Here is a 16528-nt window from a genome sequence, read left to right as displayed (position 1 = left end):
TCAGAAATAGGAGGAGTGGACACCAGCTGCTTTTATATTTCCAGTATGAGAAAATGATTCGATCAAACTCTGAGAGATGATAGAAGTGACCACACAGTGAGTGAAAGTTTAATCCAGGATAAAGTTAAAAATCACACAACACCAGATTACAGGCCACAACTACTGCAGCGTGGCCTCAGTATAATGGTTCCTCTGTTTTTGCCGTTTTTGTTTTCTAACAAAACTCTTGAGAAGTTTTAGAAACTGAAAGAACTGCAGAATTATGTGGGGCACGGATAGGATAAATAGACAAAGTCTTTCCCCTGGAGTTGGGGAGTCCAGAACTAGAGGGCATAGGTTTAGTGTGAGAGGCAAAAGATATAAAAGCGACCAAAGGGGCAACGCTTTCATCCAGAGGGTGGGACGTGTGTGGAATGAGCTGCCAGAGGAAGTGGCGGAGGCTGGTACAATTGCAACATTTTCGAGGCATTTGGATGGGTATATGAAGAGGAAGGGTTTGGAAGGGTATGTGCCGGGTGCTGGCATGTGGGACTAGGTTGGGTTGGGATATCTGGTCGGCCTGGGCAGGTTGGACCGAAGGGTCTGTTTCCGAGCTGGACATCGTTTTTTTAAATTTCAAAATATATTTTATTCATGTAAATAAATCTCTGGTAGTTGTACAATTTTCCCATGTTGTTCATAGTTATGTACATTGCATGTCGTATCATGACAAAGAACAAATTGAATTAATCGAAACCACAGTTATCGTATTAACAGTTACCTTTATGAACTACCCAGTCTCTTGGTATTTGGCTGTGGCTTCAGCGGAACCCACCTACTGAGTGCGTGCCCTGTTATATGAAAGCAAATGAAACTTCTTTCACCCCCAGTTTTTGGGATTACCATTGTCCATTTGATTGTCCTGTCTCTGGGGTAGCTTGTCTACATCCCCATGGTCAGCACGAAATGCTGGAAATTCGCTTGTCTGAGGTAGCTATCCAGCTCCTCACTGGGGTCATTTACCCGCTCTGGTGTCATTGAGCCAAAGCAGGGCTCTCCCTGTCCAGTTCTGTGTCTGACAATGGGACTGTCAGAGGATCACAGCTCTCGGTTGCCTGCAGTTGTGGGGCAGTGGGTACCCCCTGGTTCTCACTGGGTGGAGGGTGGACTTCGGGGGGTCCGTTGTTTCCTGGTTGGGAGGAAATGCCCTCCTTTTTACCGACGGCGCTCTGTCTCTTCTTCTGGTGGTGATGGCCTTCTTTGCGTCCATCTTCCCCCTCCGAAGAGCTGGCCGTCCCTCCCTCGTGCAGCTGTCTTTTCCCCTTTAGCTGGGAGGCTTTGGGGACTTGGCAAGATTTCCTCTTCCTGTTTTTAACAGGTATCCACTGCTCTGCCTGCTTGATTACCTCCTCCTCCTCCATTTCATCCATCTGCCCGGCTAGAGCGAGGATCAACTGCTGTGTCTCTCCGCTGGATGCCGCCTCCTCCACTCCAGCCTGTTCTTCTTTCTGGGTGTCACCAGACTCCGTTTCCCTGCTGTCTGGTTGGACCTTACTGGTCTTTGTGGGTCCACGGCTCACATTGCCACCTCCAGCCATCTGTGCGTAATTGGGGCCCCCACGTCTTGGGCAGGTCTTATACATATGGCCCGCCTCTCCGCACAGGTTGCAGCTCTTTTCTTCCTGACAGTTCTTAGTCAAGTGACCCTCCTGTTTGCAGTTCCTGCAGATGGTCACTATGCAATCCGCTGCCACGTGTCCCGACTTCCCGCAGGTTCGGCACACATTCGGCTGCCCTGCATATGTCAGGTAGTGTCTGCTCCCTCCAATTGCGAAGCTCGAGGGTGGGTCGAGGATGTTCCCACTATCATCGGCCCTGAGAGGTACCCTGACCTGCCGCTTACTGGTCCAGATCCCAAAGGGGTCGATCACATCAGTGGCTTCTCCCTCAACTTGGACGGACCTTCCCAGGAAGGTCAGGACACCAGCTGCTGGAACATAGGGGTTGCATATATGGATTGTAACAACCCGATTCCTCTGTGCAAAAAGCACACACAATGGGGTCGCTGACAAGATGGAAAACAGCGGCTCCCCTTCCTTCTCCTTGAAGACCTTCAGGAGCTGTTCGCACTGCTTCACACTTCTGAAGGTCACACTGAAGTAGCCTGCCCCAGGGAAATCCTGCAGGCAGTATACGTCCTTTTTTTTATTTCAAAAATATACTTTTTTCATAAAATGATTTGATGGTCTGTACATTTGATCATGCCATACATATGTCCACATTTACAAACACAGATTCGAATTTATCCTTGTCATTTACAATCCTGTGCATTTTTCAATCTTGTACATATATTTGGCTGAGGCATCAGCAGAGCCCAAAAAAACGTCCGTATGGGTCCCCTGTTCTTCTTTAGGCAGGCCGATCTTACACGGTGGTCTTTCCCCACCGCGCCTTGGCGGCAGCTGCCCCAAGCTTCAGCGCATCCCTCAACACGTAGTCTTGGACCTTGGAATGTGCCAGTCTGCAACACTCGGTCGGGGTCAACTCCTTCAGCTGGAAGATCAACAGGTTTCGGACCGCCCAGGGAGCGTCCTTCACCGAGTTGATGATCCTCCAGGCGCAGTTAATTTTCGTCTCGGTGTGAGTCCCGGGGAACAGGCCGTAGAGCACGGAGTCCCACGTCACGGCGCTGCTCGGGACGAACCTCGACAAGCACCACTGCATTCCTCTCCAGACTTCCTCAGCATAGGCACATTCCAGAAGGAGGTGTGTGACAGTCTCGTCCCCCCCGCAGCCACGTCGAGGGCAGCGTGCGGTGCGGCAGAGAGTCCGGGCGTGCATAAAGGATCTCACAGGCAGAGCCCTTCTCACCACCAGCCAAGCCACGTCTTGGTGCTTGTTGGAAAGTTCTGGCGATGAGGCATTCTGCCAAATGGCTTTGACAGTCTGCTCAGGGAACCGCTCGACAGGATCCGCCCTCTCCTTTTCCCGAAGCGTCTCAAGGACGCTACGTGCTGACCACTTCCTGATGAACTCGTGGTCAAAGGTGTTTTTCCTCATAAATTTCTCCACGAAGGACAGGTGATACAGAACGGTCCAACTACTCGGAGCGTTCCGCGGCAGCGAGGCCAGGCCCATCCTTCGCAACACCGGGGACAGGTAGAAACTCAGTACGTAGTGACACTTGGTGTTTGCGTACCGGGGATCCACGCACAGCTTGATGCAGCCACACACAAAGGTGGCCATCAGGGTGAGGGTGGCATTGGGCGTGTTTTTTCCCCCATTGCACCGGTCTTTGTACATACAGTCTCTTCGGACCTGGTCCATCTTTGATCTCCAAATGAATTGGAAGATAGCCCGGGTGACTGCAGCGGCACAGGTCATGGGGATAGGCCAGACCTGTGCCACATACAGCAATACTGAGAGTACCTCACACCTGATGACCAGGTTTTTTCCCGCGATGGAGAGCGACCGTTGCCCCCATCTGCCTAGTTTCTGTCTCATCTTCCTGATCCGCTCCTCCCAGGTCTTGGTGCACGCCCCAGCCCCCCCGAACCAAATACCCAGCACCTTCAGGTGGTCAGTCCTGACGGTGAAGGGGATAGAGGATTGGTCGGCCCAGTTCCCGAAGAGCATGGCCTCGCTCTTGCCTCGGTTTACCTTGGCCCCTGAGGCCAGTTCGAACTGGTCACAGATGCACACGAGTCTGTGCACGGACAGCGGATCCGAGCAGAAAACAGCGACGTCATCCATGTACAGGGAGGCCTTAACCTGCAGGCCCCCGCTGCCAGGAAAAGTCACCCCTCTCAGGCTCGCATCCTTCCTGATGGATTCGGCAAATGGCTCTATGCAACACACAAACAAGGCGGGTGAGAGGGGGCATCCCTGCCTGACTCCAGATCTTACAGGGAAGCTATCTGATTCCCACCCATTGATTGAGACTGCACTGACAATGTTGGTGTAGAGCAGTCTGATCCAATTTCCAATTCCCTCCCCAAAGCCCATTTTGGAGAGGACATCCCTCATATATGTATGCGATATCCTGTCAAAGGCTTTCTCCTGGTCCAGGCTGATGAGGCAGGTGTCCACCCCTCTGTCCTGCACGTAGGCGATCGTGTCCCTGAGGAGTGCGAGACTCTCAGAGATCTTCCTGCCCGGTACAGCACAGGGTTGGTCCAGGTGGATCACCGATCCCAGAGCAGACCTGACACGGTTGGCGATGACCTTTGACAAGATTTTGTAGTCTGCATTTAACAGTGAGATCGGTCTCCAATTTCTAATTTCCTCCCTCTCCCCCTTCCGCTTGTAGACGAGGGTGATGATGCCTTTCCTCATGGATTCACTCATGGTACCTTCCGAAGGATACTGACATACACCTCCAGCAGGTCCTGGCCGATCAAGTCCCAAAGAGCGGAATAAACCTGGACCGGTAAGCCATCGCATCCGAGAGTTTTATTCTTTTCGAAGGACTCGAGGGCCTTGGTCAGTTCATCCAGAGATAGCGGCTGGTCCAGACTCTCTCGTGTTCCGTCATCTAGGACCTCCGTGATAGAGGACAGGAACGACTGGGAGTCCGCGCTGTCGGTTGGCTTCGAGTCATACAGGCTGGCGTAGAAGGATTTGCTGATCCTCATGACGTCAGCCTGAGATGACGTTACCGAGCCATCTTCTTTCTTCAGGCTGCTGAGCACGGAGCTCTCTTTGTGCACCTTCTGGAAGAAGAAACGTGAGCACGTCTCATCCTGCTCCACCGAGCGGACCCTGGACCGGAAGATTATCCTGGAGGCCTCCGAGGCAAAGAGCGAGGCTTGCTGGCCCTTCACCTCCTGGAGGTCCTCCGTGACATCGACCCCCATCGTCTGCAGCAGGAGCAGGTTCTGCATACTTTCCTGGAGCTGGGACAGTTTTCCCCGCCTCTCTCTCGCCTCCTGGACACCTTTGAGGATAAAGAACCTCTTGATGTTCCCTTTTACCGTTTCCCACCAGTCCGCTGGAGACTCAAAGAGGGGCTTCACGGTTCTCCAACTTGCGTAATCCCTCTTGAGCTCTTCGATGTTTCCTGGGGTCAACAGCTTAGTGTTCAGTTTCCACGTTCCCTTGCCCGCCCGCTGTTCGTCCTGTAGGTGACAGTCGGCCAGCAGGAGGCAGTGGTCAGAGAAGAACACCGGCTTGACGTCGGTGGATCTGACCGAGAGCGTTCGGGACACAAACAGGTAATCTATCCTTGAGCGGATAGACCCGTCTGCCCGTGACCAGGTGTATCTACGCTGTGCTCCATCTGCAGGGGTGCTGAAGACGTCATGCAGCTTGGCGTCTTTGACCGTTTCCATCAGGGCCCTGGACGTAGCGTCCGGTTTACTGTCCCCCCCGCCGGATCGTCCATCTGCATCAATGATGCAGTTGAAGTCTCCGGCCAGAATGACCGGCCTGGACGTAGCCAGCAGCAGTGGAAGCTGTTGCAGGACGGCCAACCGTTCACTCTTACCCACTGGGGCGTACACGTTGATTAGTCTCACGGGAGCGTTTCTGTATTTAACGTCCGCGACGAGGAGGCGCCCGCCCACCACCTCCTTAACCTCGGAGATGGTGAAGTTGCCTCCCCGCAACAGGATACCCAGGCCGGAGGTGCGGCTATCGTTGCCTCCCGACCACACTGACGGCCCGTGGGCCTACAAGCTCGACCATCTACTGTAACTGCTGAGGTGCGGTATCCCACACTCCTGCAGAAACAGGACATCGGCTTTGACGTTGGCCAGGAAGGCCAGCGTTGATACACATCGCGTAGCCGATTTAATGCTACGCACATTTATGCTGGCAATTTTAAACCCCATTTTACCAGTTTACGGGGTTACCAGTGTCCATTTTCTTCTGGTGTTGCTCCAGTGGGGTAGCTGTGTGCATCCCCGTGGTGACGGCAAACTGCTGGACCTTCCCAGGGCTGAGGTAGTTGTCCAGCTCCATGCTGGAGTCATTTCCCCGCTCTGGTGTCATCGTGTCGAGCCCAGGGTCCGCATCGTCCAGTTCTCCATCTGACAGCAGGGCTGTCACAGGGCCGCTGCTCCCAGTTACCTGGAGCTGTGGGCCGGTGGGTACCCCTTGGTTCTCACCGGGTAGGAGGAGGCCTTCACCCATCCCCTCAGAGGGATCGTCTTTTCCTTCTTGGGCGGTGCTGCCCTCCTTTCTCCCCACGGCGCTCTGCCTCTTCCTCCGGTGGCGACCCTTCTTGCGCCCGTTCTCACCCTCGGAGGAGCTGCCTGTGTCCTCATCTTGGAGGTGTCTCTCCCCCCTTCGCTTGGTGGCTTTGGGGCCCTCGAGAGGTTTCCTCTTCCTGTTTTTGACGATAATCCACTGCTCTGCCTCCTTTGATCCCTCCTCTTCCATTTCCTCCGTCTGTCTTGCAGGAGCTTGGGTCGGCTGCTGCATCTCCCCGCTGTCTGCCGCCTGCTCCGCTACAGCCAGCCCTTCCTTCTGAGTGCCTCCAGACACCGTTCCTTTGCTGATTCGCGGTACCTCGCTGGACTTTGTCGGTCCGCGGCTCGTGTTTCCGCCTCCGGCCATCTGTGCGTAGGTGGCGGCTCCTTGTCTTGGGCAGGCCTTGTACATGTGGCCCGCCTCTCCGCACAGGTTGCAGCTCTTTTCATCCCGACAGTCCTAAGTCAAGTGACCCTCCTGTTTGCAGTTCCTGCAGATGGTCACTTTGCAATCCACCGCCACGTGTCCCAACTTCCCACAGGTTCGGCACACTTTCGGCTGCCCTGCATATGTCAGGTAGCCTCTGCTCCTTCCAATTGCGAAGCTCGAGGGTGGGTGGAGGATGTTCCCACTGTCATCGGCCCTCAGAGTTACCCTGACCTGCCGCTTACTGGTCCAGATCCCAAAGGGGTCGATCACATCAGTGGCTTCTCCCTCAACTTGGACGTACCTTCCCAGGAAGGTCAGGACATCAGCCGCTGGAACGTAGGGGTTGTACATATGGATTGTAACAACCCGATTCCTCTGTGCAGGAAGCACACACAATGGGGTCGCCAACAAGATGGAAAACAGCGGCTGCCCTTCCTTCTCCCTAAAGACCTTCAGGAGCTGTTCGCACTGCTTCACACTTCTGAAGGTCACATCGAAGTAGCCTGCCCCAGGGAAATCCCAATCCCATTCATCATTAAGGCGCCACGGCATCCCAAGGACTTGGGACCCATGGGAACTAAATTATGACAGCGGCCTCAGCACTCTGCACCCCCTGACCTTGGAAAGCCCATCTTGGTTCAGGTTACCTATCTAGGGCAGGGAGGGTTTTGCGTGCACTGCCTTCCCACATCAGTGGAAGCGACCTTCACTAAATAGCTGCCCATGACTACCCCTTGCTGTGAAGTTAAACATCACACAACACCAGGTTATAATCCAATAGATTTAATTGGAAGCTCTAGATTTCGGACAACCACCTGATGAAGGAGCAGCGCTCCGAAAGCTAGTACTTCCAATTAAACCTGTTGGACTATAACCTGGTGTTGTGTGATTTTTAACTTTCTATACCCCAGTCCAACACTGGCATCTCCAAATCATGCCCTCCTGTGAAAACCCCTTACTGCTGACTGACACCTCCCCCTCTTCTACAAAGTAAAAGAGAAACCTGCAAATCTATCAACGGGATCGAACTTCAAATTAATACATATTCCTCGAGAGGGTTCTGCTTCCCGAACTGTTACCCGGAATTCCCTCCTCTCCACAATTACTGCAGCGTGGCCTCAGTCTAATGGTTCCTCTGTTTTTGCCGTTTTTGTTTTCTAAGAAAACTCTTGAGAAGTTTTAGAAACTGAAAGAACTGCAGAATTATGTGGGGCATGGATAGGATAAATAGACAAAGTCTTTTCCCTGGGGTCGGGGAGTCCAGAACTAGAGGGCATAGGTTTAGTGTGAGAGGCGAAAGATATGAAAGCGACCAAAGGGGCAACGCTTTCATCCAGAGGGTGGTATGTGTGTGGAATGAGCTGCCAGAGGAAGTGGCGGAGGCTGGTACAATTGCAACATTTTCGAGGCATTTGGATGGGTATATGAATAGGAAGGGTTTGGAAGGATATGGGCCGGGTGCTGGCAGGTGGGACTAGATTGGGTTGGGATATCTGGTCGGCCTGGGCAGGTTGGACCGAAGGGTCTGTTTCCGAGCTGTACATCTTTTTTTTTAAATTTCAAAATATACTTTATTCATGTAAATAAATCTCTGGTAGTTGTACAATTTTTCCATGTTGTTCATAGTTATGTACATTGCATGTCTTAACATTACAAAGAACAAATTGAATTAATCGAATTCACAGTTATCGTATTAACAGTTACCTTTATGAACTACCCAGTCTCTTGGTATTTGGCTGTGGCTTCAGCGGAACCCACCTACTGAGTGGGTGCCCTGTTATATGAAAGCAAATGAGACTTCTTTAACCCCCAGTTTTTGGGGTTACCATTGTCCATTTGATTGTCCTGTCTCTGGGGTAGCTTGTCTACATCCCCATGGTAAGCACGAACTGATGGACCTTCGCTGGGCTGAGGTAGCTATCCAGCCCCTCACTGGGGTCATTTACCCACTCTGGTGTCATTGAGCCAAGGCAGGGCTCTCCCTGTCCAGTTCTGTGTCTGACAATGGGACTGTCAGAGTATCACAGCTCTCGGTTGCCTGTAGTTGTGGTGCAGTGGGTACCCCCTGGTTCTCACTGGGTGGAGGGTGGACTTCGGGGGGTCCGTTGTTTCCTGGTTGGGAGGAAATGCCCTCCTTTTTACCGACGGTGCTCTGTCCCTTCTTCTGGTGGTGATGGCCTTCTTTGCGTCCATCTTCCCCCTCCGAAGAGCTGGCCGTCCCTCCCTCGTGCAGCTGTCTTTTCCCCTTTAGCTGGGAGGCTTTGGGGACTTGGCAAGATTTCCTCTTCCTGTTTTTAACAGGTATCCACTCCTCTGCCTGCTTGATTACCTCCTCCTCCTCCATTTCTTCCATCTGCCCGGCTAGAGCTAGGATCAACTGCTGTTTCTCTCCGCTGGATGCCGCCTCCTCCACTCCAGCCTGTTCTTCTTGCTGGGTGTCACCAGACTCCGTTTCCCTGCTGTCCGGGTGGACCTTACTGGTCTTTGTGGGTCCACGGCTCACATTGCCACCTCCAGCCATCTGTGCGTAAGTGGGCCCCCCCCCCCCCCGTCTTGGGCAGGTCTTATACATGTGGCCCGCCTCTCCGCACAGGTTGCAGCTCTTTTCTTCCTGACAGTCCTTAGTCAAGTGACCCTCCTGTTTGCAGTTCCTGCAGATGGTCACTTTGCAATCCGCCGCCACGTGTCCCGACTTCCCGCAGGTTCGGCACACTTTCAGCTGCCCTGCATATGTCAGGTAGTCTCTGCTTACTCCAATTGCGAAGCTCGAGGGTGGGTGGAGGATGTTCCCACTATTATCGGCCCTCAGAGTTACCCTGACCTGCCACTTACTGGTCCAGATCCCAAAGGGGTCGATCACATCAGTGGCTTCTCCCTCAACTTGGACTTACCTTCCCAGGAAGGTCAGAACATCAGCCGCTGGAACATCGGGGTTGTATATATGAATTGTAACAACCCGATTCCTCTGTGCAGGAAGCACACACAATGGGGTCCCTGACAAGATGGAAAACAGCGGCTCCCCTTCCTTCTCCTTGAAGACCTTCAGGAGCTGTTCGCACTGCTTCACGCTTCTGAAGGTCTCATTAAAGTAGCCTGCCCCAGGGAAATCCAGCAGGCAGTACACATCCTTTTTTTAATTTCAAAATATACTTTATTCATGTAAATAAATCTTTGGTAATTGTACAATTTTCCATGTCGTTCATAGTTATATACATTGCATGTCTTAAAATTACAAAGAACAAATTGAATTAATCGAATTCACAGTTATCCTATTAACAGTTACATTTATTAACTATCCAGTCTCTTGGTGTTTGGCTGTGGCTGCAGCAGAACCCTGAAGATTGGTTGCCCTGTTATATGAAAGCAAATTTAAACTTCTTTAAACCCCAGTTTATGGGGTTACCATTGTTCATTTGACTGTCCTGTCTCTGGGGTAGCTTGTCTACATCCCCATGGTTAGCACGAACTGCTGGACCTTCGCTGGGCTGAGGTAGCTATCCAGCTCCTCACTGGGGTCATTTGCCCGCTCTGGTGTCATTGAGCCAAGTCAAGGGTCCTCCCTGTCCAGTTCTGTGTCTGACAGTGGGACTGTCAGAGGATCACAGATCTCGGTTGCCTGTAGTTGTGGGCCAGTGGGTACCTCTTGGTTCTCACTGGGTGGAGGGTGGACTTCGGGTGGTCCATTGTTTCCTGGTTGGGAGGAAATGCCCTCCTCTTTACCGACGGCGCTCTGTCTCTTCTTCTGGTGGTGATGGCCTTCTTTGCGTCCATCTTCCCCCTCCGAAGAGCTGGCCGTCCCTCCCTCGTGCAGTTGTCTTTTCCCCTTTTGCTGGGGGGCTTTGGGAGCCTGGCAAGATTTCCTCCTCCTATTTTTAACAGGTATCCACTCCTCTGCCTGCTTGATTACTTCCTCCTCCTCCATTTCTTCTATCTGCTCGGCTGGAGCTAGGATCAGCTGCTGTGTCTCTCCACTGGTTGTGGCCTCCTCCACTCCAGCCTGTTCTTCTTTCTGGGTGCCACCAGACTCCGGTTCCCTGCTGTCCGGGTGGACCTTACTGGTCTCTGCAGCAGAAAACCCACAGCATCCCAACAGCACCTTCTTAAGAAGCAGGGTGCGGTCGAGTGGTATACGATCCTCAATCTTCATCACAGTCACCCTGATTGTGTTTCGAACACCCTGCCCAGGGCTGCGGGCAGCTGTCGAGGCCATAGCTCTGAGGGGGGCTGGTCCCTGAATTAGCATTAGGCCGAAGCATGCATGAAGATCCACCAAGAGCAGGTCAGCACAACCAAACGATCCTCCAACGTCCAATCACGATCCAGCGATGATCTCTTCACGAGCTCTGATGACTCGCAACTCGACACCTGTCCTGATAAGAACAGACACTTGATCTTAGCCAAAAGGCCGAGAAGCGATGTACATCTCTATCTCGATGACGATGACTACGCTGTAAATCAGAAACCAAACCCGAAGTCGGTGGTAAAGCTGTATGAAGAGAAATCAGAGTTGACGTTTCGGTCCGGTGAACCTTTCTGAGAACTTGACAAGTTTTAATTGTGTGATCGTTCCAGGGTTGCCCTGGGATTTTCGTGCTATTTCTGTTATTGATTGATTTCAGATGATGAGAAATCCGAAATGCTGCTTTGTGTGTATTAAAAAGTGAGGCGGGGCATCAGGAGACCGATCCACTCAGTAAAACTCGGTCTTTTATGAATTCTCAATTCTAATATTTCACCGCAAAATTTCCAACAAAACAACAACGAAATTTAGAGTCAAGAACTATCATGGCACATCAGCTGATTTCTAGAGTGCCCCTGGCTGTAGCGATGGTGGTATAGTGGTGAGCATATTTGCCATCCAAGCAGTTGACCCGGGTTCGATTCCCGGCCATCGCAAGCAGTGCATTTTAACACCACTTCACAACCAAAAGAGCCGATCGATTCAGTGGGAATGAAACACCTCCGTCTGCACATCACATTGAGTCTGCCAGACCTCTGGAGTGCAGACACAACTTTGAAGTTGAGGATGTCCCCAGGAAGATTAAGGAGTCAAGTCGATCACGTTTCAAATAAACTAGAGTCATGGCAGAATTCCTTGGTTTTCCATCTTATTTCGAAAGAAATGTTTCCGGATTTCACTCATTTCAACATTACTCTCATTTTGTTTTTTGTGAACTACAGCCTAATATCAAGTGAAATGTGGGTGGACAGTTCACAAATATCCAAACAACGTTATTTATCATATCGAATCGGTAAAGTTATTGTTTTAGGTGCAGGTCAGAAATAGGAGGAGTGGACACCAGCTGCTTTTATATTTCCAGTATGAGAAAATGATTCGATAAAACTCTGAGAGATGATAGAAATGACCACACAGTGAGTGAAAGTTTAATCCAGGATAAAGTTAAAAATCACACAACACCAGATTACAGTCCAACAGCTTTATTTGGAAGCACTAGTTTTAGCAGTGCTCCGAAAGCTACTTGGACGATAACCTGGTATTGTGTGATTTTGAACTTTGTCCTCCCCAGTCCACCACAGGCTCCTCCACGTCATCATACGAGATAGACACAATGGATTTGTTAAGGGAAGGTAGTGTCTGATGAAGGTGACTGATTTTCTTTGAAGGATAAAGACTGGATGGAGTGTTTCCGATGTAGATCAACCTGATGATAAGAAGGACCAGAAGACGCAGTATTTATAGCAAAAGGATTACAGTTTAATGCAGCTGAAATGATATATTAAACACATTTAGGTTAAGCCTTTCATCTTTTATAATGGGTTTACTAGTTTCCGTTCTTTAATATAAGAACCTCAGAACCTTTTTAAAGTTACGTTGTCGAGATAACTTCAGGTTGTCTAACAAGAGATGACATCTCAGCTCAGACAATGCATTAAAGGTGTGAGGTTAAAGTCTGTCTGTGTCCCAATCTTGAGTCAGACTGGTTCTAGCCTCCCAGTCGGAGAGCACTTCAGCACTCTGTGCCTTTCGGTCTCGGACCCCTGGGAGACAATCCTCCAAGGCAGACTATGGGACAGCCAACAATGCAAAGTGGCTAAGCAGAGGCTGATAGTCAAGTTCGGTACCCATGGGAATGACTTTGACTGGGCACTTTGGTTCATGTCACATGACACGTGACAACACTGCACTGTATACTATTTCACGGACACTCACAAGTACACGCACACACACAAAAGCACACTCCTACCGACCCACACACACATGCATACCCTCTCTCAAACACAAGCTCTCTCTCATAAACTCACTCAAACACTTCCACATTCACAGCCACTCACGCACCTTCTCACAAACTGATACCCCAGTACACTCACACACATGCACCTACACACACTCTCACAGACCCGCATATCCCTACATGCACACACATACACAGACACACACACACAGCCACATACACCCACACATGCACCCACACACACAGACACCCACTCACACACACACCAACACATGCAGCCACACACATAGACAGACACACACACACAGCCACACATACCCACACATGCACCCACACACAGACACACAGACAGGACACACACCCACACATGCACCCACACACACACATGCAGCGACACCCACACACAGACCCACACACACACACAGTGATTCCGGGTTCTCATGTCTCTAAGCTGGAGACTATCATTGCCTGCAGACCCGACCTTTATCCCCCCACCACACCATGAAGGTTAACACTTGGTCATGCCCTTACACAGCCGTCCGTGCCCTCCCTTGACCCCGTTCTTTCCATCTTTCCCACCGCCCCTCCATGCCCCTCAACCTCCTTCCTGCGCTGGGTTGCTCTGACATTGTCAATTTCACGTCCTACGTCAATTTCACTTCCTATGTCAATTTCACCGCACTACGTTTTCTTTTTCCCCTCACGAACCGGGATCACCCTACTCTGTGCTTGCTGACCCCACCCCCTACGTGTGCCCTCCCGGATAGCGCTTTGTGTTTCGTTCGACCCGCAGGAGTAGCTGCGGACGTTCTGCTTAAACCTGAGCGGATAACACTGTTCTGCTCGGAGACAGGGAGGTCTGCAGATGCTGGAGCCCGAAACATCGATTTCCCTGCTGTGCGTTTCCAGCAGCACACTCTCAACACTGTTCTGCCAAGTTTCTGAGAATTTCAAAAGTTTTAATTGTGTGATGGTTTCACGGTTGCCCTTAGATTTTCTTGCTAATTTCGTTATTGATTGATTTCAGATGATGAGAAATCCGAAATGCTGTTTTGTGTGTAAGTGAGGCGGGGCATCATGAGACCAACCCTCACAGTAAATCTCAATTCTACCATTTCGCTGCAAAATTTCGAACCAAACTACAACAAAATTTAGAGTCAAGAACTATTATTGTACATCAGCTGATTTGTCGGGCGTTGTGGGCTGTTGTGATGGTGGTATAGTGGTGAACAGAGTTGCCTTCCAAGAAGTTGCCTTGGGTTCAATTGCCAGCCATCGCAAGCTGCCAACTTTAAACCACTCAACAATAAAACACAAAAAGAGCCGGTGCATTCAGTGGTAATTAAACACTTCCATCTGCCAGACCTTTGTAGTGAAACCACAATTTTGAAGTTGATGTTGCGCCCGAGCGGATTCAGGAGTCAGGTCAATAAATGGTTCAAATAGACTGGAGTCAGGGCAGCATTCCTTGGTTTTTCATTTTATTTCAAAAGAAATGTTTCCGGATTTCACTCCTTTCAACATAACTCTCAGGTTTTTTTGTGAAATACAGCTTAATATCAAGTGAAATGTGGGTGGGAAGTTCACAAATATCCAAAGAACATTATTTATTACATCGAATCGGTAATTTTCTTTTTTAATTGAAATGTACACCAATCTGATTGTGTCGTGCACAGACAGAATCTGTTTTGCTCACTTCATTCACCCGGACAGACTCTTGAGTATTTCTGCGGGTTGGTTGCAATTCCCACTTGTGGCCAGTAGTGGTCACTAACTTGTGGAACAATGAAGTTCCCTGATCAGAGAGAATGAGAGAACAGACAATAATTGTTGCCCTTGTGTTGGATGGTGCAGGTCAGAAACAAAAGACTGCACCATGTTCTTCGCAGACTGCAACACATTGTCGCTGAGGATGCGCACCTCGCCAAGACCTTCCCTCTGCCTCCACTGCTCAGCTTTAGATCACCACCAAACCTGAAACAGATCATTGTTCACAGCAAACTGCCTAGCCTTCAGGACCACATTGACCATGACACCATATAACCCTGTCAGGGCAGCTGCTGCAAGATGTGTCAGAGTGTCAACACAGATACCACCATTGCACGTGGGGACACACCCACCATGTACGCGGCAGGTACTTGACCAAAATTGTCTATCTCAGAAGATGCAGGCAGCCTCAATGTCACGTAGAGATGGAAGTGTTTAATTACCACTGAATGCACTGGCTCTTTTTGTTTATTATTGTTGAGTGGTTCAAAGCTCAGAGCATGCGATAGCGGGAAATTGAACCCAAATCAACTGCTTGGAAAACAGCTATGCTCACCACTATACCACCATCGCTACAGCCAGCAGCGCCCAAGAAATCAGCTGATGTGCCATAATAGTTCTTGACTCTAAATTTCGTTGTTGTTTTGTTGGAAATTTTGCAGTGAAATATTAGAATTGAGAAGTCATCAAAGACCGAGTTTTACTGAGTGGATCGGTCTCCTGATGCCCCGCCTCACTTTTTAATACACACAAAGCAGCATTTCGGATTTCTCATCATCTGAAATCAATCAATAACAGAAATAGCACGAAAATCCCAGGGCAACCCTGGAACGATCACACAATTAAAACTTGTCAAGTTCTCAGAAAGGTTCACCGGACCGAAACGTGAACTCTGATTTCTCTTCATACAGCTTTACCACCGACTTCGGGTTTGGTTTCTGATTTACAGCGTAGACATAGTCATCGAGATAGAGATGTACAGCTCGGAAACAGACCCTTCGGTCCAACCTGCCCATGCCGACCAGATATCCCAACCCAATCTAGTCCCACCTGCCAGCACCCGGCCCATATCCTTCCAAACCCTTCCTATTCATATACTCATCCAAATGCCTCGAAAATGTTGCAATTGTACCAGCCTCCGCCACTTCCTCTGGCAGCTCATTCCACACACGTACCACCCTCTGGATGAAAGCGTTGACCCTTTGGTCGCTTTTATATCTTTCGCCTCTCACACTAAACCTATGCTCTCTAGTTCTGGACTCCCCGACCCCAGGGAAAAGACTTTGTCTATTTATCCTATCCATGCCCCACATAATTCTGCAGTTCTTTCAGTTTCTAAAACTTCTCAAGAGTTTTCTTAGAAAACAAAAACGGCAAAAACAGAGGAACCATTAGACTGAGGCCACGCTGCAGTAATTGTGGAGAGGAGGGAATTCCGGGTAACAGTTCGGGAAGCAGAACCCTCTCGAGGAATATGTATTAATTTGAAGTTCGATCCCGTTGATAGATTTGCAGGTTTCTCTTTTACTTTGTAGAAGAGGGGGAGGTGTCAGTCAGCAGTAAGGGGTTTTCACAGGAGGGCATGATTTGGAGATGCCAGTGTTGGACTGGGGTATAGAAAGTTAAAAATCACACAACACCAGGTTATAGACCAACAGGTTTAATTGGAAGCACTAGCTTTCGGAGCGCTGCTCCTTCATCAGGTGGTTGTCCGAAATCTAGAGCTTCCAATTAAATCTGTTGGACTATAACCTGGTGTTGTGTGATGTTTAACTTCACAGCAAGGGGTAGTCATGGGCAGCTGTTTAGTGAAGGTCGCTTCCACTGATGTGGGAAGGCAGTGCACGCAAAACCCTCCCTGCCCTAGATAGGTAACCTGAACCAAGATGGGATTTCCAAGGTCAGGGGGTGCAGAGTGCTGAGGCCGCAGTCATCATTTAGTTCCCATGGGTCCCAAGTCCTTGGGA

At 50.2% G+C, this 16528-nt stretch overlaps 1 non-coding gene across 1 annotated transcript; it reads left to right on the top strand.

The window, feature by feature from the left end:
• The first annotated feature begins 11424 nt into the window (after positions 1-11424).
• On the top strand, positions 11425-11496 carry trnag-ucc (transfer RNA glycine (anticodon UCC)). The gene has a single exon. It is a non-coding gene; the product is annotated as a tRNA-Gly (tRNA).
• Positions 11497-16528: the final 5032 nt, after the last annotated feature.

This window comes from Chiloscyllium punctatum, chromosome 15 (assembly GCF_047496795.1).
Source record: "Chiloscyllium punctatum isolate Juve2018m chromosome 15, sChiPun1.3, whole genome shotgun sequence".
In the NCBI taxonomy this organism is placed as follows: domain Eukaryota; kingdom Metazoa; phylum Chordata; class Chondrichthyes; order Orectolobiformes; family Hemiscylliidae; genus Chiloscyllium; species Chiloscyllium punctatum.
This window is presented reverse-complemented; position numbering and strand designations above follow the sequence as displayed.